Source organism: Piliocolobus tephrosceles, chromosome 7, assembly GCF_002776525.5.
Source record: "Piliocolobus tephrosceles isolate RC106 chromosome 7, ASM277652v3, whole genome shotgun sequence".
Classification (NCBI taxonomy): Eukaryota; Metazoa; Chordata; class Mammalia; order Primates; family Cercopithecidae; genus Piliocolobus; species Piliocolobus tephrosceles.
This window is the reverse complement of record NC_045440.1, coordinates 40,582,599-40,605,312: the sequence shown is the minus strand read 5'-3', so window position 1 is coordinate 40,605,312 and position 22,714 is coordinate 40,582,599. Positions and strand designations below refer to the sequence as shown.

General features: G+C 47.3%; 1 protein-coding gene and 1 non-coding gene across 3 annotated transcripts in view; both read left to right on the top strand.

Annotated features, from left to right (window-relative positions):
- Positions 1-1,868: 1,868 nt before the first annotated feature.
- LOC111544217 lies at positions 1,869-1,970 on the top strand. Its single transcript, XR_002732077.1, has one exon. It is a non-coding gene; the product is annotated as a small nucleolar RNA U13 (small nucleolar RNA).
- Positions 1,971-12,894: 10,924 nt separating this feature from the next.
- The window catches only part of PLAT (plasminogen activator, tissue type), a 39,935-nt gene continuing 30,115 nt past the window's right edge, over positions 12,895-22,714 (top strand). The window contains exon 1 of one of the 2 annotated variants that reach the window (XM_023214462.1): positions 12,895-13,163. The gene's annotated coding sequence lies outside the window, so the exon portion shown is untranslated. Of the gene's footprint in view, positions 13,164-20,578; positions 20,797-22,714 lie in introns of those variants that run through there. The other variant, XM_023214461.2, reaches the window with a different exon arrangement.

Sequence of the window (22,714 nt, the reverse complement as noted above, 5' to 3'; positions counted from 1 at the left end):
TTTTAGCCTAGCCCTGAAACACCCAGCCCTTTTCTTTTTCCCCTCCATAACTTTAATTTTTTTTTCTTCTTTTTTAGAGACAGGTTCTTGCTGTGCCACCCAGGCTAGAGTACAGTGGTGCGATCACAGCTCACTGCACTTTGAATTCCCAGGCTCAAGTGATCCTCCGGAGCACTTCAGCCTCCTGAGTAGCTGGGACCACAGGCACATGCCACCGTGCCCTATCCATTTAATTTTTAAACATTTTTTTGTAGAGACGGGGTCTCACTATGTTGCCCAGGCTGGTTTTGAACTCCCGGCTTCAAGTGGCCCTCCTGCCTTGGCCTCCCAAAGTGCTAGGGTTACAGGTGTGTGCCACTGCATCTGGTTGACCTTGAATTTGCGGTAAGTCTGGGACAGTTGTCTTGTGGAATGTTACACAGGTTGAAGTTGCCTAGATTTGTGTAATTGATCTCTTGATGGCTTTTTAAAGTTTTTCTCTATCCCCTCTGCTTCCAGGGACCTGGAAGTTACGTTTATCACCTTGAATAGACTCAGATTAAACATTGTGGACAAGAAAGAGTTCATGAATGATAGGGTGTACTTTTTGCATCACATAAGGAGGCACATTGGGTGAGGTTGTTCCACTATCTGTGAGGCTAATTTTGATTGCCTTATTAAAGTGGTGACTGCCAGATCTCTCCATCATAAAACTACGTTTTCTCTTTGCAACTGGCAATGAATCTGTGCATAATTATTTAGTGCCATGAAAATATTCTGTTTACCATAACCTTTCACCTGATGGTTTTAGTATGTGTTGATAATTCTTGACTAAATAAATTATTACATTTAGGTTTGTAAGTAGGTGATATTACAAAAATGATTTTAATATTAGAGAACACATAAGTTGAGACCCTGACGAGAAGTAGATATCTCACCATGCTTTGTCCTAAATACAGACAAAGAATTTTTTTACCAGAGAACTACAAGTAATGGCTTAACATTAAATGTGTGGTGCTAATATCTCTCTGAGAACCTCTTCTAGAAATGATATTCTCCTATAACCTCAGCTTATTTACCCACCATATCAGCAAAGCCTTGGTTGAATAGAAGAGTCAGTACAAGTGTAGTTATAAAACTGTTAAGAAGGCCAGGTGCAGTGGCTCACACCTGTAATCTCAGCACTTTGAGAGGCCAAGGCGGGTGGATCATGAGGTTAGGAGTTCGAGACCAGCCTGACCAGCATGGTGAAACCCCGTCTCTAGTAAAAATACAAAAGTTAGCCTGGCATGGTGGCATGTACCTGTAATCCCAGCTACTTGGAAGGCTGAGGCAGGTTAATTGCTTGAACCTGGGAGGCGGAATTTGCAGCGAGCACAGATCGCACCACTGCACTCCAGCCTGAGTGACAGAGTGAGACTCCATCTCACAAAAGAAAAAAATAAAAAACTGTTAGGAAAAGCGCAGACTTTAAATTTAAATCAGCAGGCTACATTCACTTGCTTAGACTACAATGTTAATGAAGGTCTCCATGGTTAAATAGTCCAAAGGAGAATTTGACAATTAATAAAATGGTCCATAAAGTGCTCATACACCACCCCTCTCTCTCCTCAATGAAAAATCTGTAATTCATAATATGATGCATTTTATTGGAACTTCTAAAGGACATGAGTCAGAACACGGTAAGAATGCTAAAAGGTTTCGATGATCAAATTATAGCTCAGTCCAAGAAACTAATTTACTAGGGGTAGTTTTGGGGACATGTGATTACTCTGAATTCACCCTAGTCCTTTCCCAAGTCTAATTAAATTGTGTTTAACATTTCCCAAAATATTCGTATTCAGTCATTGACATGAACAACACTGGGAATCTAGAAGAAGTGCTACATAATCCTTTCGTAGCTCATAAGCAGATGGCTGAGTTTTCACGCTCATGGGTGGATGTGCCTCCCTCAAAACTTATCAAGATGTAGGCACACTACCTGTGTGTAAATTTTTAAAAAGGAAAAAAAGAAACAGTGCTGTATGAAAATAACAAAGTAGGCCGGGTGCGGTGACTCACACCTGTAATCTCAACAGTTTAGGAGGCCGAGGTGGGGGGATCACCTGAGGTCAGGAGTTCGGGACCAGCCTGACCAATATGGTGATACCCCATCTCTACTAAAAATACAAAAGTTAGCCGGGCATGGTGGCATGAGCCTGTAATCCCAGCTACTCACGAGGCTGAGGCAGGAGAATTGCTTGAACCTGGGAGGCGGAGGTTGCAGTGAGCTGAGATTGCGCCACTGCACTCCGGCCTGGGCAACAGAATGAGACTCTATCTCAAGAAAACAAAACAAAAAACAACAACAACAAAAGAAAATAACAAAGTAATAAAGTGAGCGAAGACAAAAAGTTACATCGTCAGCATAAATAATTAACTGGAACTATACACCCAATTCTTATCAGTTTAAAATCCCATAATTAAATGAACAACTCGTTAACAGTTAACAGAATGAAGTCATCTGTGTTGCAAAATAGTGAGAAGATTTATTAATAGTGGGAGAGGCCAACTTCACTTTGACGTAGTTGTTTAAATGGAACTTGGGTTAAACTTTAAATACACTTTTACCAGGCCGGGTGCGGTGGCTCAAGCCTGTAATCCCAGCACTTTGGGAGGCCGAGACGGGTGGGTCACGAGGTCAGGAGATCGAGACCATCCTGGCTAACACGGTGAAACCCCGTCTCTACTAAAAAATACAAAAAGCTAGCCAGGCAAGGTGGCGGGCGCCTGTAGTCCCAGCTACTCAGGAGGCTGAGGCAGGAGAATGGTGTAAACCCGGAGGCGGAGCTTGCAGTGAGCTGAGATCTGGCCACTGGACTCCAGCCCAGGCGACAGAGCGAGACTCCGTCTCAAAATAAAATAAAATAAAATAAAATAAATAAATAAATAAATACACTTTTACCAAGAATAACCTTAGGATTATTTTAATAGAAAAAGGAGGTATGGCTATTTGGAAATAAGGAATATTATTTGTCCATGAAGAAAAACACCAAAATTCCCTAGCAGGCATAAGAGAAGTCATCAATTAAGTGGCTTAAGTCCTACAATCAACCAGCACTTTTTTTTTTTTTTTTTGAGACGGAGTTTCACTCTGTTGCCCAGGCTGAAGTGCAGTGACGTGATCTCTGCTCACTGCAACCTCTACCTCTCGAGTTCATGCGATTCTCCTGCCTCAGCCTCCCCAGTAGCTGGGACTACAGGCATGTGCCACCATGCCCGGCTAATTTTTGTATTTTTAGTAGAGATGGGGTTCCACCATCTTGACCAGGCTGGTCTTGAACTCCTGACTTCAAGCGATCCGCCCACCTCAGCCTCCCAAAGGATTACAGGTGTGAGCTACTGAGCCCAGTCTCAACCAGCACTCTTAACAGTCCGTTGAAGAATTCCCCAACCTTTTTGGCACCAGGGACTGGTTTTGTAGAAGACAATTTTTCTATGAACCAGGGTTGTGGGGCATGGTTTCAGGAAGATATAAGAGGATTACATTTATTATGCACTTTATTTCTATTATTATTACATTGTAATATATAATGAAATAATGATACGACTCAGCATAATGTGTAGAATCAGTGGGAGCCCTGCACTTGTTTTCCTGCAACTAGACAGTCCCGTCTGGGGGTGATGGGAGACAGTGACAGCTCATCAGGCATTAGATTCTGATAAGGAGCACACACACAACCCAGATCCCTCGCAGGCGCAGTTCACAATAGGGCTCACACTCCTGTGGGAATCTAATGCTGCTGCTGATCCAACAGGAAGCAGAGCTCAGGTGGCAATGCTAGCTGGCCTGCCACTCACCTCCTGCTATGTGGCCCGGTTCCTAACAGGCCATGGACCGGTACCAGTCCATGGCCCGGAGGTTGGGGATTCCTGCGCCATTGGACTTGTCTATATATTTCTAGAAGAAATAATATTATGTAAATTAGAAATAAGAAAATCAGATTTGTTAGCACACCTTCATTTAATGGAGAAGTAGGATAGCAGTAGGCTAGAAGGGTGAGATGGGGACCAGATCGGGGAGGCCTTGAGTTCTAGAGTCTGCACATTTTCCCACAGGTAGCAGAGTGTCGGTGAAGGTTGTGGAACGAGGTGGCAATGTGCACAACATGTGGTTGGGAGATGACTAGGGGCACCTCTCTGAGAAATAACATCTAATACAAGCTAAACACTGCAGGCCCAGCTGACATGCTTTCTTTAGTCATCAGAGCTATTCTGCAAAGTGAATATTGTCCCTGTCAGAACAGGCTCAGAGAGCATGTGTCTCGCTGAAGGCCACACTACTGGTAAATTGTGGAACTAAGATTTAAAACAGGTGTCTGATGTGGAAGCTGGCATTCTTCCTTTCACCACAGGCAGTGGCCATGAAGAAGCAGCTGTTGCAGCCAGAAATGTAGAAACCCTGCCTGCCACGGCAAGGGAGGGCACTGGCCTGGCACATGGGTTTCTCCTGTCTTTCCAGGGACATTGGCACAACCAGGGCATCCTCTGGGCTTACGTGTCCCTCTCCCCTCCCCATCCCTGCTGCTATGTGTGTGACCTTGGAAAAACCACCTTATCTTCTCTTTAGATGGCTAAAGGCAAAGGAATGAATTAACAGGGCACAGGATGTACACACCCTACGCAGAGTGGCAATTTCAGAGACGAGGTGTTCGGCTGTCACCCTCAAATGTGTCATTTCAACATTTTTCTACTCTCACTTCCTTCTTAATTACTTAAAACTATTATTGTTGCCAAAAGCAGAGATGGGGCAAGTACACTCAAGGGGAAGAATTTGGAAGAGGAAATTTGTAGGGGCTCATGATGTTTTCTGAACTCGGAATGTAACTTGATTCTGAATATATAAAGAATATGACTTTAGAAGTTATCAAAGGAATGGAATTGGGGTTAGTGATTGTTTCGGGGTACAAGTGCAAAGTCACGTCTCCATTGTTTCTCAGATCTTAATGTGCAGGTGAAACACTGGAGGATCTTTTTGTAATAAAGCTTCTAGTTCAACAGGTCTGGGGTGAAGCCCGGGAATCTGCATTTCTCACAAGCTCCCAGTTGCTGCTGGTCCCGAGTCCACACTTTGAGTTGCAAGGAGCCAGATTTCTTTGCTTTTTTTTTTATTTTATATATGTGTGTGTGTGTGTGTGTGTGTGTGTGTGTGTGTGTGTGTGTATAGAGAGAGAGAGAGAGAGAGAGAAAGAGAGAGACAGTCTCAGTCTGTCACCCAGGCTGGAGTGCAGTGGTGCTATCTCAGCTCACTGCAACACCCACCTTCTGGGCTCAAGCTATTCTCCTGCCTCAGCCTCCCGAGTAGCTGGGATTACAGGCACCTGCCACCATGCCTGGCTAATTTTGTATTTTTAGTAAAGACAGGGTTTCACCATATTGGCCAGGCTGGTCTCACACTCCTAACCTCAGGTGATCCACCCACTTCGGCCTCCCAAAATGCCTGGATTACAGGCATGAGCCACCGCACTTGGCTGAACCAGACTTCTTTAAGGACAAATCTCTGTAAAATGGTGGCAGAAGATCTTGCTTGGTGTGGAGTAAATGTGAAGGAGTAAATAAAAGGCATTTGTACAAATGATGCACTTCAGTATTAATTGTTTAACTCAACAGATATTCGGTGAGGATTCCCCAAATGCCTGGTGCATATGACAGAGGAAAAGGGACCTGTTCTTGCAAATGGCTCCAATTTTCAGAGAGTGAAATGAAAAGAACCAAAATGTTCTGCAACTAAGCAACCGAGTAAACTGGGTGCAGAGAGGAGATGAGCTGGGGCTGACGCCTCAGCAGGAATCTCTGGAATTCCTCTCGCTTGGTGACCTCAGTCACAGAGCTGCGGAGCCATGACCCCTTGGGTGGGCTCCGGGTGGGTCTCAGACAGGATGAAGGGAGCAGAGCAGACAAACACTCCACTCCCTTCTCCCCAAGGGAGCCAGGCTTTTGCATCCCCAGGCAGCTTCCCGGGGTGAGTGGCCAACGCCTTGAGGTCCCCACCCTGTACCACCCCAGGTTCCAGGATCCAACTCTGGGAAATTGTGGCATTCTCTGAACCCTTCCTGCTGGTGGGGTGAGGAGGGGTTGGTTCCTGGCAATAGGATGAGGGAGGAAAAGCGTCCTGGGTCTCAGGCTCCGTTGGAGGCTGCACTGTGGAGAGAGCAGGGGTCCAGCTCCTGGAGGATCCGGGTTGGACCGGACTCTGCCACTTAGGAGAAGCAGTGAACGTTGAGCTAGTGTTGCTGTTGCAAAATGGGATGTGTAACACCCACCTCATCGAATTTTGTGAGAATGAATGAGATCATTAATCGTTTATGTAAACTATCTGGAACAGCGATGAAACCCAGAGGCTCTGTTAGTTCCTATTCTCCCTGCCCTGAGGATAAGACCAAAGCCCTTAGCATGGCTCACAGTGCCTCTCAGAGCTGGCCCCGCCTCCCTGTCTAGCCTAATCTCTGGCTTTCACCTCCCCCGACTCCAGCCACACTGATGGGCTGAGACTGCCATGGCCGCCACGATGCCATGCTGCAGGGCTTGGGCCCCCACCTATGCCCCCCTTTCCAGCAGTGCTCCTCGCCCCAGCCTGCTTGGCAAATGCTTACTTCCCTTATTCAGGTCTGCACAGCAATGCCTGTCCTACGAAGCCTGTCCCATTCTAACCCCCTGCTCAGTAAAAGCGACCAGTCCCTCCTTTGAGCTGCTTCTGTCCTGTGTGTCTCCTCTCTAGTGTAAGGTGGCAAACAACAGCCTACGGACCAAATCCAAATCACCACCCGATTTTGTAAATAACCTCACTCTGTCACCCAGGCTGGAGTGCAGTGGCACGATCTCAGCTAACTGTAACCTCTGCCTCCCGGGTTTAAGTGATTCTCCTCCCTCAGCCTCCTGCATAGCTGGGATTACAGGCGCACGACAGCACTCCTGGCTAATTTTTGCATTTTTAGTAGAGATGGGGTTTCACCATGTTGGCCAGGCTGGTCTCCAACTTCTGACCTCAAGTGATCCACCTGCCTCAGCCTCCCAAAATGCTGGGATTACAGGCATGAGCCACTGTGTCTGGCCTAGAAATAACATTTTATTTTTTATAAAATGAAATGTGTTTCATAGAACACAGCCACACTCATTGCATAGGGTCCCTGGCTGTTTTCACACTGCAAGGGCACAATTGTATAGTTACGACAGAGACCATGCGGCCTGTAAAGCCTACACTATTCACCACCCGGCCCTTCCCAGGAAAGTGTTTCCACCCGCCAGCTCTAGTACTTCCTTGTCTCCTTTCCCTAGACTTCTGAGACATTTGTTCTGAGGGCCGAGAACAAATGTCACTAGCTTCTGCAGCACACTACCTGGCCTAGCAGAACCCAGCGCTGAGGAGGAGAAGGCTGAGCACATAATCATATGCGTGTTTTCATCTTTGTCCTTCTCATTCCTAGGGGAGTGAAGGCCCCTCCTGTGCCTTGAATTAGAGGCATAGGTTCTGTTTGATGGAAGCGAGGCTTCCTGGGTCCTAATAAGTAGACAGAGTGAAACTGTGATGTGAAGCAGCCTCTCTGGATCAGGAAAAGCTCCGTGAGGACAGATTCCCCTCCTGGCACAGTGCTCCTGAGGACAGCTTCCAGGACGTCCCAGAACCAGAGAGAAGACTCTGGGGGCAGGAGAACAGCAGGGAAACCTGGCAGAAGTTCTGTCCAAGGAAGTGTTATACAGTCAGATTTTATAAATGTCAGATTTTGACAAATGATCAAATCAGCTTCTTAGGAAGTGATGATGACATTAAACTGGCTGAGACTTTTTTTTTTTTTTTTTAGAGATGGGATCTCCCTATGTTGCCCAGGCTGGCCTCAAACTGTTGAGCTCAAGCAATTCTCCTGCCTCACTCTCTCAAAGTGCTGGGATTACAGGAGTGAGCCACTGCACCTCTCCCTACCCTTTTTCTTCAAGAGACGTGGTCTTGCTCTGTCGCCCAGGCTGGAGTGCAGTGGAGCAATCATAGCTCAATGCAGCCTCAATCTTCCGGGCTCAAGCAATCCTCCTACCTCAGCTTCCTGAGTAGCTGAGACTACAGGTGTGTGCCACCATGCCTGGCTAGTTTTTAAACTTTTTTTTTTTTTTTTGTAGAGATGGGGTCTTGCTATGTTGCCCAAGCTGGTCTGAAACTCCTGGCTTCAAGCAATCCTCCCACCTTGGCCTCCCAAAGCTCTGGGATTGTAGCTGGGAGTCACCACACCTGGCCTGTTTTTAAAATTATAGTCAGGTCCAGGGAACCGATGGTGGTGAAATGTTTGAAACCTTGACAACAGGAGTGCCAGTGGTCACTGTTGGTTACAGCAAGAGGCAAGACCCCAGAGGCCTCCCCTGCATGCTGGATAATCTTGTCGGGGGCACAAGAGAGCCACACAGAATCACAGAGACATGCATTTGCTAATGGCAGTCACTCTCAGGAACACAGCCTCTCCCAGGGACCTGAAACCACCAGGAAATAAGAATGCAGGTTCCTGGGTTCCTAAAACGTTCTCTGCAGTGGGCATGCCAGCACACACCAACAGGGGAGCCATGGTCCTTTGATGTCTTCTGTCACAATTGAGGAAGTTTGGGCCATCCACTGAAACATATTCTCCTTTCAGCTTGGGAGGGTAGGTGACTTAATATATTAATAAACACTTGAGTCTGACTTTTTGTCCAACTCCTGGCTGCCGGATAGGAGCACTTCAGATGTATTTTTGTTTATTCCTTTACCTTGAATTGTTTATAGGAATTTGGCAGTCAGGCACCACTTCCTTTTTAGGGGAGACAGGAGTGCTTCAGGAAAATGGTGCCGTTCAGCCATTGGGTGCTTTCTTCGCTGCACTGTTGACCCCCTAAACCCCCAGGGCTTCCGCTAGCACAACTGGAGGACCCCAGGGCAGCCTGAACAACATCCCATGCAGCTGGGCTCCCAGGCGGAGCTGCAGAGGTAGCCGCATTCCTTCCTACCTTCTCCGCTCCCGATCCTCCTTTCTGGTCTGTGCACTTTACAAAGTTACTTATTAGGGAATAATAATTTAATGTATGCTTGATTATAGCAATGTTGCACAAAATCTCCTTTGATCCTCTAAACCCCCTTTAGGGTAGATAGTGTCAGGTGCATTCCCATTTTATTTAATTTTGTTTTATTTATTTATTTAAGAGACAGGGTCTTGCTCTGTCACCCAGCCTGGAGTGCAGTCACATGAACATGGCTCACTGCAGCCTCAACCTCCTGGACTCAAGCAAACAGTCCTCCCACCTCACCCTCAGCCTCTCAAGTCACTGTTAGCACAGGCACACACCAAGCCAGGCTAATTTTCTAAAATGTTTTGTAGAGATGAGATCTCACTGTGTTGCTCAGGCGGGTCTCAAACTCCTGAGCTCAAGTGATCCCTCTGCTTCAGCCTCTCAAAGTCCTGGGGTCATAGGCAGGAGCCACTGTGCCCCGCTCACATTCCCATTTTACAGATGAGGAAACTCGGTCCAAGAAGCGAAGTGGCTTGCTCAGTGGCTCACGGCAGATGGTCTCGGGTGTGGTTTGACCTCTGGATCATGTTGATGTTAGTGAGGGATGCCAGGGCCTTTGAGTAGATGTGTTCCACGTGTGGGCCTGTTCCCCCACTGGCCTCCTCCAGCCTCGTTCAGCTGGAAAAGGGCTTCCCCTCCTGGCCCTGTGGCACAGCCAGGACAGCTCTGCCCTTCTGGAGCACAACCTCCTGCTGCTCTGACATCCTAGTGGCTGAGCGCAGGCCAGGAGGCTGCCAACATCTGCAGGGACAACTTAAAGACTCTGGCCAGGGGATGCCTTTGGCATCTGTGGGGATGGAAAATGGGCCACCTGTCCTGGCCCCGCAGGGTGGAGGCTGCTGTGAGGGCAAAGTGCCACCGCAGCTGCAGCTTTCCGGATTGGCGCCTGCCCTCCGGCTAGGAGGCTGCAGCCACTGAGACCAATGTTTTCTGTGCTCAGCCGGGGGCTCCTGACTGGGACATGGGCACAGAAGGCCCCGGAGGAGACAAGGGGCAGTTGTGGGACTCAGGAAGGGGTCTCTGTTCCCATTATGAGTGAGCAAGCAGGAGGAAATATCATGCAAAGTCTCAGGAATGTTCTGCGGAGACAGAAGCCCCACTTGCCCCCTCTGCCTTGGGGACCAGCCGCAGCATCTGTAGGGGCGGCCTGAGCTCCAGGAAGCCACAGGACATGCAACTGCCACCACAATCCCTCCTGGCCAGCACGCTGTCGTCGGTGTTTCTCCTCTGGTGTGGGCTCTGCGTGCAGCACAGCAGACAAAACATCAACAAACTTCGTCCTCACTTGAGCTGCCTTCTAGGAGGCTGACAGGTGGCCCAAAGGCATGGAGTGTCTCTGTGCATGGCGCCCTGCCTGGAACCCAGATTCCACTGTGGTTGGCCTTGTTGGTTTCCCTTTTGTACCGATGAGCAAACCTGTGACCATAGGCAAGTCACCTGACCTCTCTGGGCCTTGGTTTCCTGTTCTGTGCATTGGGTATGACACCATCTCTATCCGTTTCTCAGGATATGACACTTGTGAAGAGCAGATGTGGTGGTGTGCATGAAGGAGTTTTGTGAAAGGCGATGCACTTACAAAGTTGGTCCTTAGGCCCACCTGGGGTCTGCAAGGCAGGCTCTTAGGGAATTCTCTTGCTTCTCCTTGTTCGATTCTCCTTCCTCTCTCCCTCTTCTCTCCAAATCCTTACCATCCTTGAGGTATCGTGGTGGTGGTATGATGACTTGGAAGGCCACGCCATGCAGAATCAGGAATCACTGTCACCTTCCTTGATGACTCAGAATACTTTCATTTCCTCACTGCTGCTTCCTTCTCTGCTCCATGTTAGAGCGGCCCCCCTGGCTTATCTGTGGTTTCACTTTCCACAGGGTAACTACCTGTGGTATAGCACTCACTGCAGCCTTGACCTCCTGGGCTGCAGAGATCGTCTTACCTCAGCCTCCCAAGTAGCTGGACCACAGGCACAAACCATCATGCCTGGCTAATTTTCTGCATTTTTTTGTAAAGATGAGGTCAGTCTCACTATGTTGCCCAGGCTGATCTTGAACTCCTGGCTTCAAGCAATCCCTCACCTTGACCTCCCAAAGTGCTGGGATTACAGGTGTGACCCACACCGTGCCCGGCTCGGAACTATAATAAGTTGAGAAAGAGGTATATATAGAGAGACCACAGTCACATAACTTTTATTATAGTACCTTGATATGATTGTTCTATTTTACTATTGGTGGTTGTTGTTAGTCTGTTGCCATGCCTAATTTATACATTAACCATGTTTTTTTTGTGTGTTTTTTTTTTTTTTTGTTTTTTTTGAGACACGGTCTCCCTCTGTCGCCCAGGCTGGAGTGCAATGGCACCATCTCGGCTCACTTCAGTCTTCGCCTCTTGGATTCAAGTTATTCTCATGCCTCAGTCTTCCGAGCAGCTGGGACTACAAGCACTCGCCACCACACCCAGCTAAGTTTTTTATTTTTAGTAGAGCCAGGGTTTCACCATGTTGCCCAGGCTGATCTTGAACTCCTGACCTCAAGTGATCCGCACACCTTGGCCTCCCAAAGTGCTGGGATTACAGGCATGAGCCACCGTGCCCGGCCACATTAACCTTGATCATAAGTATGGATGTATAGGGAAGAGCATTGTATATATAGTGCTTGGTACTACTCATGTATTCAGGCATCCATTGGGATCTTGGAACACATCCTTGTGGTTAAGGGGGACAGTTGTGTGTGATGGCCCTCCCGGCTCCCTGCCTCCTGCTCCTGGAGTCTCCACAGCTTCTCAGCGCCACTCCTCCCTATCTTTCAGCCCTTTGCCCTCTGTCAGCCTAGACTCAATGACCCCTCGTGAACCATTACCACCGTGCCCATTGACATGCTGGAAACTCTTCCCTTCTTATTCTAAACCCAAGTCCCTGTCAACACTCTCTACTGGGGAAGCACACCTACTGCTTTGGTTTCTAATATGATTTCAGAGCAATTGCCTTGCAAACCTTCAGCAACAACCTCTCCTGTGCTGTTAACCCTTTGAGGGAGTGTGCATTTTTAAAAAGTTGGCATTGGGCACAGTGGCTCAAGCCTGTACCCCAGCACTTTGGGAGGTCAAGGCGGGTGGATCACCTAAGATCAGGAGTTCAAGACCAGCCTGGCCAATAGGGTGAAACCCCATCTCTACTAAAAACACAAAAATTAGCTGGGCATGGTAGTGGGCACCTGTAATCCCAGCTACTCAGGAGGGTGAGGCAGGAGAATCGTTTGAACTCGGGAGGCGGAGGTTGCAGTGAGCCAAGATCACATCATTGCACTCCAGCCAGGGTGACAGAGCAAGACTCTGTCTCAAAAAAAAGTTGGCATCAATGCGTTTTTCCATCTGATTTATGTCTTCACATTATAGCATACCTTCTGTATGAGCCCACACATATCAGATGGTAACTTTAGAATGGGTGGGTCTGTGCCATTGTCCCGGCACAGCTGTGAGAGTGGTGACAGGCAGGGCAGCAGGTGCGTACAGAGGGGCTTTCTTCTACATTGGAGTTCAGGTCGGATGATTCGGGTCCATAGTGCTCATTCAGGGCTCTGTGTTCTGGTGGCTTCCGTTGATTTCTAATAAAAGCTGCAGACTGAGCCAGTCCTACGCACACAGGGAGATAGGACAACAGACATTTGGAATGTGATTAAGCCCATCAATCCAATCGGTGACTAAAATCAGACAGGAAGCCCTGTGCCCCTAAGATAAAGACAGGCTGGGGGAAAAATGATCTCAAGTTCATTTCGATTGGCGCAAACTCCTCACAGAGGAGAAAAAAATGGACAGTTAGAATGAAGCACAAGAACAGCTCTATAAAATATGCGTCACTTCCCCTGGCGAGGAGGAGAGAGGAGCTACGGAAAGCTGCACCAAAGCTGTATTCACTGGACAAAAATGCTTGACTCAGGAAGGAGGCCGGGGCGGTGAGTCCTGTGATGCCATGGCGAAGGTGGGTCCCATGTAAACAGTGGTGTTCCTGTCACCCTGAGCACATGCAGTCTCCCGTGGGTGACCAGAACTGATGCGAGAGCCTCTGCTGCGGAAGTCACCATGCTCTCCTGGAACGCGCCTGCCCCCAGGTCTGAGTGATCTCATTACTGAGGTGAGTAGGGCTTTGGCCGCTCTCCCAAAGGAGCCCACCCCAGACGCAGCCATGGCCTGGGACTCTGGAGTCACCCTGGGGTCAGAAGGAATTGAGTTATCCGTATTCACTTGGTTTTGGTTATTTTCAGTGTTATTTATTTGTTTATTTATTTATTTTGTAGTTTTAGAGATAGGCTTTCACTGTGTCTCCCAGGCTGGAGTGCAGTGATGCAATCACAGCTCACTGCAACCTCAACTTTTCAGGCTCAAGGGATCCTTCCACCTCAGCCTCCTGAGTAGCTGGGACTACAGGCATGTGCCACCACACCTAATTTTTGAATTAGTTGTAGAGATGGGGTCTCGCCATGTTGCCCAGGCTGGTCTCAAACTTCTAGGCTCAAGGAATCCTCCCACCTTGGCCTCCCAAAGTGCTGGGATTACAGGAGTGAGCCACCTCACCTGACCTGGTGTTGTTATTTTAAAACAAGAAAAGAAATGACCAGGAAAGTTGAAAGGAAACAAGCACCATCCTCCATAGGAGGCTGCAAGGGTTGGTGGCACCAGGTCCAGAAGAAGAAGGACCCATAGAGCAGAAACCAGAACTCCAGCACCAACCAGGTGGCGTTTGGAAGTGCCTCAGCACAGCCACTTTGCAGAGTTTGCACATGTAAAAATAGGGAGTAGGCTGGGCACAGTTGCTTATGCCTGTAATCTCAGCACTTTAGGAGGCTGAGGCAGGCAGATAACTTGAGTTCAGGAGTTCGAGACCAGCCTGGCCGACATGGTGAAACCCTGTCTCTATCAAAAAAAAAAAAAAAAAAAAAAAATTAGCCAGGCGTGGCTAAGTAGTGCCTGTAGTCCCAGCTACTCAGGAGGCTGAGGTGAGAGAATCACTTGAACCGGGGAGGTGGAGGTTGCAGTGAGCCAAGATCATGCCACTGCACTTCAGCCTGGGCAACAGAGTGAGCCCTGTCTCAAAAAAATTAATTAAGCTAAATAAAGAAGCTCAATTTTACCAAACAGATTGACCACAGACACCCTTAAAATTATAAGACTGTGATAAAATTCCTATATTCATTAGCTATGATACGCTTGGATATGTAAATAAGCGGATGGCAGTGAATGTTCTCACAGACCAAATATTTCTGCAAATAAAATTAAATTCTTATGTATAATATGCATACATAAATATAGATATGATTTTATAATATCAGAAATGATGATATTTTTCATTTGTAAGCACTTTCTTTTTTTTATTTTTAGAGTTTGGGGTCTTGCTCTGTTGCCCAGGCTGTACTGCAGTGGCATGATCATAGCTCACTGCAGCCCTGGGATCCTGGGCTGAAGTGGTCTGCCTGCCTCAGCCTCCTGAATGGCTTCTTTTTTTTTTTTTGAGACGGAGTTTCACTCTTGTTGCCCAGGCTGGACTGCAATGGCACGATCTCAGCTCACAGTAACCTCCACCTCCCAGATTCAAGCCATGAATGACTTTTAAAAAATATTTTCTCAGAGTCAGGGTCTTGCTCTGTTGCCCAGACTGGTCTCAAACTTCTAGACTCAAGCGAATCCTCCTGTCTTGGCCTCCCAAAGTGCTTGGATTATAGATGTTAACCACTGCATCTTGTCAATATTTTTTAAATTAATAGACATTCCTTAGAGCAGTTTCAGGTTTACAGAAAAATTGAACAGGAAGCACAGAGTTTCCATATTATTATTCCTTCTCTTCCCTCCGCAGTTTCCCCTGTTATTATCTTGTACTTAGTGCAGTGATATTGTTTTTTGTTTAAACTACTATTGTTTTTCAGTTTTTAGACAGTCAAAACAAAGTTGTAGACCTATCATTATCTTGTATGGGAATTTTAAAAATGTATTTTACTGGGCTAATGTATTAGTCCATTCTCATGCTGCTGTAAAGAAATACCCAAGACTGGGTAATTTATAAAGAAAAGAGGTTTAATGGACTCAGTTCCCCATGGCTGGCAGACCCTCAGGAAACCTACAGTCATGGAGGAAGGCACCTCTTCACAGGGCGGCAGAAGAGAGAAAGAGCACAAGCAGGGGAAATGCCAGACGATAATAAAACCACTAGAACTCATGAGACTCACTCATTATCACCAGAACAGCTTGGGGAAAACTGCCCCCATGATCCAATTACCTCCACCTGCTTCTGCCCTTGACACATAGGGATTATGGGTATTACAGTTAAAGGTGAGATTTGGGTGGGGACACAGAGTCAAACCATATCAGCTAAATAGTCAAAAAAATTACTGCTCTGAGAGAATTCTCCAATTCTTAACTTTGTAGCCTTGGTTCTTTTTCACATGTGTGACCTATGTTGCTCAGGAGACAGTTGGAGAAAATTTGAGTCAGGAGCTCTTTAAAGTTCCTTTCTTCATCTTTGAGAAAAGAGTATGAGGCTTTCCCTTGCAAAGTTCTTTCCTTCTGAGGATGGATATAGCTAAAGAACAAAGCTACAAAAAATGTTTATAAGACAGTTTACTAAGTCACCAATAGCATGTCCCAAAGCGTTTTCCTTCCCATGGTATCCTATTTGAGTCAAATAATAATCCTGTGACTTTACTTCTCTTATCTGAAATGCAAGGAACCTATAGCTTAGCAAAGGCAAATGGACTTGCCCAGAGTCGTGCAACTGACCTCAAAGGAGAGAAAGGAAACTTTCTGACTTCCAGCCGCAGGCTCATTGCAGTAGCCTGCACATTCACCAGCTTGGGGCAGGGTTTGGGGTGGGGGGGCGTTGTTTATTTGAAGATTGATAGCTGGGGATGTGGGATGTGTTAGGGGGCTCAAAAGAGGTAGATTTAGGAGCAGAGAAAGAAGTTCTGTGTTGGAGAATCAGCAAACCAACCTAAGAAACTCAACTCACTCCACAAAAGAATTGATTGAAAATGAGATGTGTTCAAAAATAATTTGAATAAACTCATGGATACTCCATCATAAGGAATAAGGAAAATTCCTATTCTTCTGACATGCTTCCATGAACAACCAGGCCCTTCCAGTGCCAGAGAGAGAGTGTTGGGCTGGTCACCCAGTGTGGAGCCAGTACGTCTACTTTTATGAAAGCCATTTAGAAGCATCACTAAAGGAACTGAAAAACAATTCACCAATAATGACAGTACTCCAACACCTAATTTTCTCTTCTAATCTCTGTCCATACATCTATGTAGTGTTTACATTATTATTATTATTTTTTGAGATGGAGTCTCACTTTTGCCACACAATCCTGGCTCACTGCAGCCTCCACCTTCCAGGTTCAAGTGATTCTCTTGCCTCAGCTTCCCGAGTAGCTGAGTAGCTGGGATTACAGGTGCCCGCCACCACGACTGGCTAATTTTTGTATTTTTAGTAGAAATGGGGTTTCACCACGTTGGCCAGGCTTGTCTCGAACTCCTGACCTCAAGTGATCTGCCTGCCTCAGCCTCCCAAAGGGCTGGGATTACGGGCGTGACACACAATGCCTGACCTACATTATTTATATCACAGCTCATGTACAAATTTATTTTCTTCTTCTTTTGGGCAAGGCAATTTTATGATTGATTTTGATATGTTGGTATAATTATGTTACCAGTCATCCCAATGGTTACACAATATTGCACTATTCTAACATGTCCTAGTCTACTAGGCCCCTATTTTTTGACATCTAAGTTGTTTTCAGTTTTTAGATAGTCAAAACAATGTTGAATACCTATCATTGTCTTGTATGGGGATTTAAAAATGCATATCAGCAGGCTAAATATTCAAAACATTACTGCTCCAAGAGAATAATCCAATTTTTAAGTTAATATTTTGAAACAATCTCGAACTTACCAAAGAGTTGCAAGAATAAAGACCTCCTCCTACAGTTTGGTGAACAGCTCTTAACAAGAATAAGATTTGTAAGAGTTCTTCCCATGCCTTCAGCTTGTCCTGTTTTATGTTTCTCATTGTTTGTGTGGAATTCACACAACTGGTGCTGTTACCACCATGGGAGTCTAGTCTAGATCAGTGGTCTTCAGCCTTTTTTGCACCAGGGACCAGTTTTGTAGAAGATAGTTTTTCCACGGACGGGGGAGGGGAGATAGTTTCGGGTGATTCAAGAGGATTACATTTATTGTGCAATTTATTTCTATTATTATTACATTGTAAAATATAATGAAATAATGGTATGACTCAGCATAATGTAGAATTAGTGGGAGCCCTGAGCTTGTTTTCTTACAACTAGATGGTCCCATCTGGGGGTGATGGAAGACAGTGACAAATCATCAGGCATTAGATTCTTATAAGAAGTGCACAACCGCCGGGCGCGGTGGCTCAAGCCTGTAATCCCAGCACTTTGGGAGGCCCAGACGGGCGGATCACGAGGTCAGGAGATCGAGACCATCCTGGCTAACATGGTGAAACCCCGTCTCTACTAAAAAATACAAACAACTAGCTGGGCGAGGTGGCGGGCGCCTGTAGTCCCAGCTACTCCGGAGGCTGAGGCAGGAAAATGGCGTAAACCCGGTAGGTGGAGCTTGCAGTGAGCTGAGATCTGGCCACTGGACTCCAGCCCAGGCGACAGAGCGCGACTGCATCTCAAAAAAAAAAAAAAAAAGTGCACAACCTAGATCCCTCACATGTGCAGTTCACAGTAGGGTTTGCACTCCTATGAGACTCTAGTGCCACTGCTGATCTCACCGGAGGCGCAGCTCAGGCAGTAATGTGAGCGATGGGGGAGCGGCTGTAAACACAGATGAAGCTTCACTGGCTCTCCAGCCACTCACCTTCTGCTGTGCAGCCTGGTTCCTTACAGGCCATGGACAGATACCAGTCCACCGCCCTGGGGTCAGGGATTCCTGGTCTAGATTGAGACCCAGACAAGGCGTGCAACAATAACACCGATTTCAGATCCATCATGACATTTACCCCATCCTCTGGAAAACCAGATGACTACCAAAATTAAATTTTCGTTTAGACACAAAATGTCCGTCTTCTGGTCCAAAACCACCTTGTCATAAGTTTCTTGCCCACTTTTCCTTTCTCTGAGTTTCCAGAGACATCACATCATTTCTTACCCAGCTGAGCAGAGTCTCAGCATGGCTCTCGTTCGAATGCCCATCCTGCCACCTGCTCCAGTGAGAAGGGTCCGAGCAGCCCCTATTCTCTGCCCCTGCCACCTCCATGACTCATGCATTCCACAGAGGAGGCGCCTGCCGCAGAAACAGCCGGGCTGGGAAAAGCCCTGCAGCAATTCCCCATCCAGTTTCCCTGTGCCCACTTTGTATCTGTGTTATCTAGGCCTGGATTTATTTTTCTTTTTTGAAAACGAAGGACTTTGATAAAATGTTCCCAGGATATGAGGTCACCAAGATTTATTTCCCTTTTTTCTATTCTTTTCTTTTCCTCGAAGTGATCCCACTCCTACTTCTGCATTCTCAGGCTTCCCCAGCATCTGTCCAAGGGAAACCGAGCTCAATTTAGAAGGAACACAGATACCCCAGTTTCTAGGGCTGCAGGGTATTACTGGGTCTTAATCATTCGGGTATATTTCAGCAAAGCTCAGGGCCCCGGCTAATGATCTGCAAACCCTCTCCTCTCAGTCTCCCATTGTTTAGCCCCTATTTATAAGTGAGTGCATGTGGTTGTTCACTTTCTGTTTCTGAGTTATTTCAGTTAGGATAATGACCTCCAGTTTCATCCATGTTGCTCCAAAAGACAGACTTTATTGTTTTTTTATGGCTTTGTCATATTCCTTGGTGTATATGTGCATTTTCTTTATCCAGTCCTCCATTGATGGGCACTTAGGTTGATTCTGTGCCTTTGCTATTGTGAATTGTGCTGTTATGAATTGTGTGTGATAAATGTATGAGTGCAGGTGTCTTTTTGATGTAATGAATTCTTTTTTTTTCTTTTTGAATAGATACTCAGTAGTGGGATTGCTGGGTCAAATGGATGTCCTATTTTTAGTTACTTGGGAAATCTCCATGTCGTTTTCCATAGAGGTTCGGGATCCAGTATTTAAGTGCAACCATTCAGTGGAAAACCATCCTCTCAAGAGTTCAAATGAGAGTCCTCATGACCAGCACTCCCTGCTGAACCACAATGCCCCACCCCCCAAAAAAGCCTCCCTCCTCACCGTCTTAGACCACATTGCAGCAAAGCAGCCCCATGCTCACCAGACAGACCCACAGTTGCTGCCGCTCATAGGAGGTCTACCTCCCGGGCTCAGCAGGCGACCCACCCCCAGTGCCCCTTTTCTACAATGACCATCAGCAGGGACTGCAGCTTGATAAAAATGCGGAAAAGCAGTTTGAAAGCAATGTGAAAAGCAGTTAGGTGCCTTTCAATTTCAAACTCAGCACTCATGGTTTGACACATATGAGTATATTTAGGATCAGAATGTATGAAATCTGGCCTCTCCTGGATAGTCGGTCGTCCCACAATTTCCTCTGCCAAACTTCTCTTCCCTCCCTGCATTCTTTCTTTCACCTCTCTCTAATTTTTAAAAGGTCTGGTCTCAGCCAGACGTGAACCAATGATGATAGATGCTCCTGCTGAGCCCCATGACGTGCCAGGGACCTGACATGCATGGCTTCTCTCTGATCTTCACGTGACCTGCAGACGCAAAAGCCAGAGCTCAGCGTAGTTGAAAACCTTGACTGAGGTCATACCCCAGTTACTGGCACAGCCAGATTTAAACCTAAGACTTTCCCCTACACCACAGGGCTTTTATTTCTCAGTCATCTGAAAAGGTGTCAGCAAGGGAAATGGCTTGTCTATTTCCAGGAGCATTTTACAAGCAAACACTGAAAGGCTTCTGTGGGCTTAAGGGCTGATGGCTTTGATCGAATTTCAGGCATGTTGGCCTCAAGGCCCTGTGTATATTCCCTGGGCCCACTCGAGGGGATGCTGGAGTCAGAAAGTCCCCAGAGGCCACCTACTGCAGCCCCGCACTTTACAGGGAAGAGAAAGATTCTCCCTAAAATTACAGAGCTGGGCTTGAGACGCCTACTGGAGCAAATCCCCATGGGGACACCTCCCACCGCAGGTGAGCCAGAGGCTAGTCCTGCCTTCTCAGTGGCTACCCCCCTAAGCTCCCACCACCACACAAAGTGTTCCAATCCTGGTGCATCCTCCAGTCCTTTTAACCTCTCATGTCCTGAGCTCTCATGTCCAGAGCTACAGCCTCTCATGTCCAGAGCTACAGCCACAGATTCCAGAAGACACCCACTCCCAGTCCCAGCCTGGTGCCTTTAGAATTATAAACACTTCTTGTCATCACAGGGTCCTGAAAGTCCCTTTTAAGTCTTGGACACTAGGATTCTAAAGGAAGATGAATCTTAAGATCCCGTCCCACTTCCAAATTCCTGGGACTCGATGACATCAGGGCTGTGAATAATCAGCCTGGCCCGAAGCCAGGATGGGCTGTGCTGCTTCCACCGTGAACTTCCTCCCCCTGCTTTATAAAAACAGGCCCGCCCCAGCTCCCTTATGGCCCTGTCCACTGAGCATCCTCCCGCCACACAGAAACCCGCCCAGCCAGGGCCACCGACCCCACCCCCTGCCTGGAAACTTAAAGGAGGCCGGAGCTGTTCAGGGAGCTCAGAGCTGAGATCCTACAGGAGTCCAGGGCTGGAGAGAAAACCTCTGCAAGGAAAGGCAAGGAGCAAGCCGTGGTAGGTCGGGTTTCTGTGTTGGGATCTGTCTCCTCTTCTCTCTCTTAAAAGTCTTTCCAGCAAGCTGAGCCGGTGAAGGAATGCTTTAACCAACGGACCAACTTTGTAATTCAGGCAACTAGAGGATCCGCTAGAATCCACTCCAGAAGGGAGATGTCTGTTTGCATTTTGCATGTGATTGGGATAGGCTGGAGAGTTTTGGAGGTGAGAGGGAGTCAGGGGAAGGGAGACTAGGGAGTTTGCATTCATTGGAGAAGCAAGCCTCTGCTGGCAGATCAAGGGGGGAGGTGAAAAGAACAATACAGAAATGCCCCAAATAGGCTATGGGAGCACCTCAAGACGAGCAGACAATAAAAGGAAAATCGGCTGCCTTGGGACACGTGGCTGTGACAGCTGGGAGGGCCCTCTGGGGTCCCCCACTTTCCTCCCTCCCCCGGTGAACCCCCAGGAAGGAACTGAGGCTGTGGATGGGGCAGAGGGGGCCTTACTTCCAGAGCACTATTCGTTAGGTGCTGGGAGAGGGAAGCAGGTGGCTTTCACGCCCCACGTTACCCCGTGGGGTAGAGAAATGCCTCTGATCTCCTCCCTAGGTGCCACCCCCACAAGTCTCCACAGGTCAGTTTGGCCCTCTGGCTTTTTGCCCAGGGTGCATCAGTCAAGCGTGCAGTCCTCCTTAAAGGACATTTTAATTACAGGGGAAAAAAACGAACATCAATGTCTTTTATTCCTAAAGCACTCTGCAGGAGGCATGTGGGGTTCTCTAGATTTTCACTGTTATTATCTTTATTTTCTTAACCTCACAAGGGAGGGAGAGAGGAAGGGAGGGAGGGAAGAGGAAAACATGCCAAGGTCCCAGGTAACTAATGACAAACTCAAGCTCAAAGAAGTGTGGTAACAAGGATGCATTTGGCGGCCAATTGGGAATAATATGGTGGTCTCCTGTAGCTGCTTGACGACAGAAAAAAGGTCGTGTGTGTGTGTGTGTATGTGTGTGCATTGCAATCCCAGGAAGCGGTCCTGCAAATACCATTGTCAGGTGGAGTTCCCTCAAAGGTGACTTCCTAGCAGTACTTGCTGTGGCAAGAACACTCATTCTGGGATGTAGAATCAATCCACGATGGTCAGCTTGAGCTGTTGGATGCGTGCTTCCTGTGCAGGCAGAGTCGGACTCCAGCACTGGCAGGGACACCGTGAGTACTGAGATATGAATAGCTCCATCCTGCCCACCATTTATTCCACCTAAAACGTTCTCAAAGACACCAGCCTCCAAGCTCCGGATCAAATGATAAAGCCCAAGATCAAAATCTCAGGAGCAAATGAAAGCTGCCCTGTCTCCAAAGTGCTCCTTCTCTGCCCAACTCCCCAAGACCAGCTCGGTTTATTTCACGATGGCTTGCATCGGATTCTCCCAGTGTCTGTGGCTCCCCCTGCTTCATCACAGGCCTGGGACAGTCCAGGCAGCCAGGGAGTAGCTGGGAATAGCAGTTCCCCTTTGTTGGTTTTTGAGTTCACTGAGGCTTTGATTTCCCCCAGGGCCTGACATTGTCGAGCAGAGGCAGTGGCCAGTAGATTTCAAAGGATTTCAACAAACAGCCCAGGCATTCCTTTGTCAACCCAAAAGTAACTGAGACAGGTCTGTCAATTTAGAAAGTTTATTTTGCCAGTGTTAAGAACACACCTGTGACGCAGCCTCCAGAGGTCCTGAGGACAAGTGTCCAAGGTGGCCAAGGTGCGGCTTGGTTTCATACATTTCAGGGAGACATGAGACATCAATCAATGCGTGTAAAGTGTGCACCGGTTCGGTCTGGAAAGGCAGGACAACTGGAAGTAGGGGCTTCCAGGTCATAGGTAGAGAAGAGAAGATTTCATTCTTCTGCGTCTTTGTCAGCCTTTTACTGAATACACAATTTACATGTGA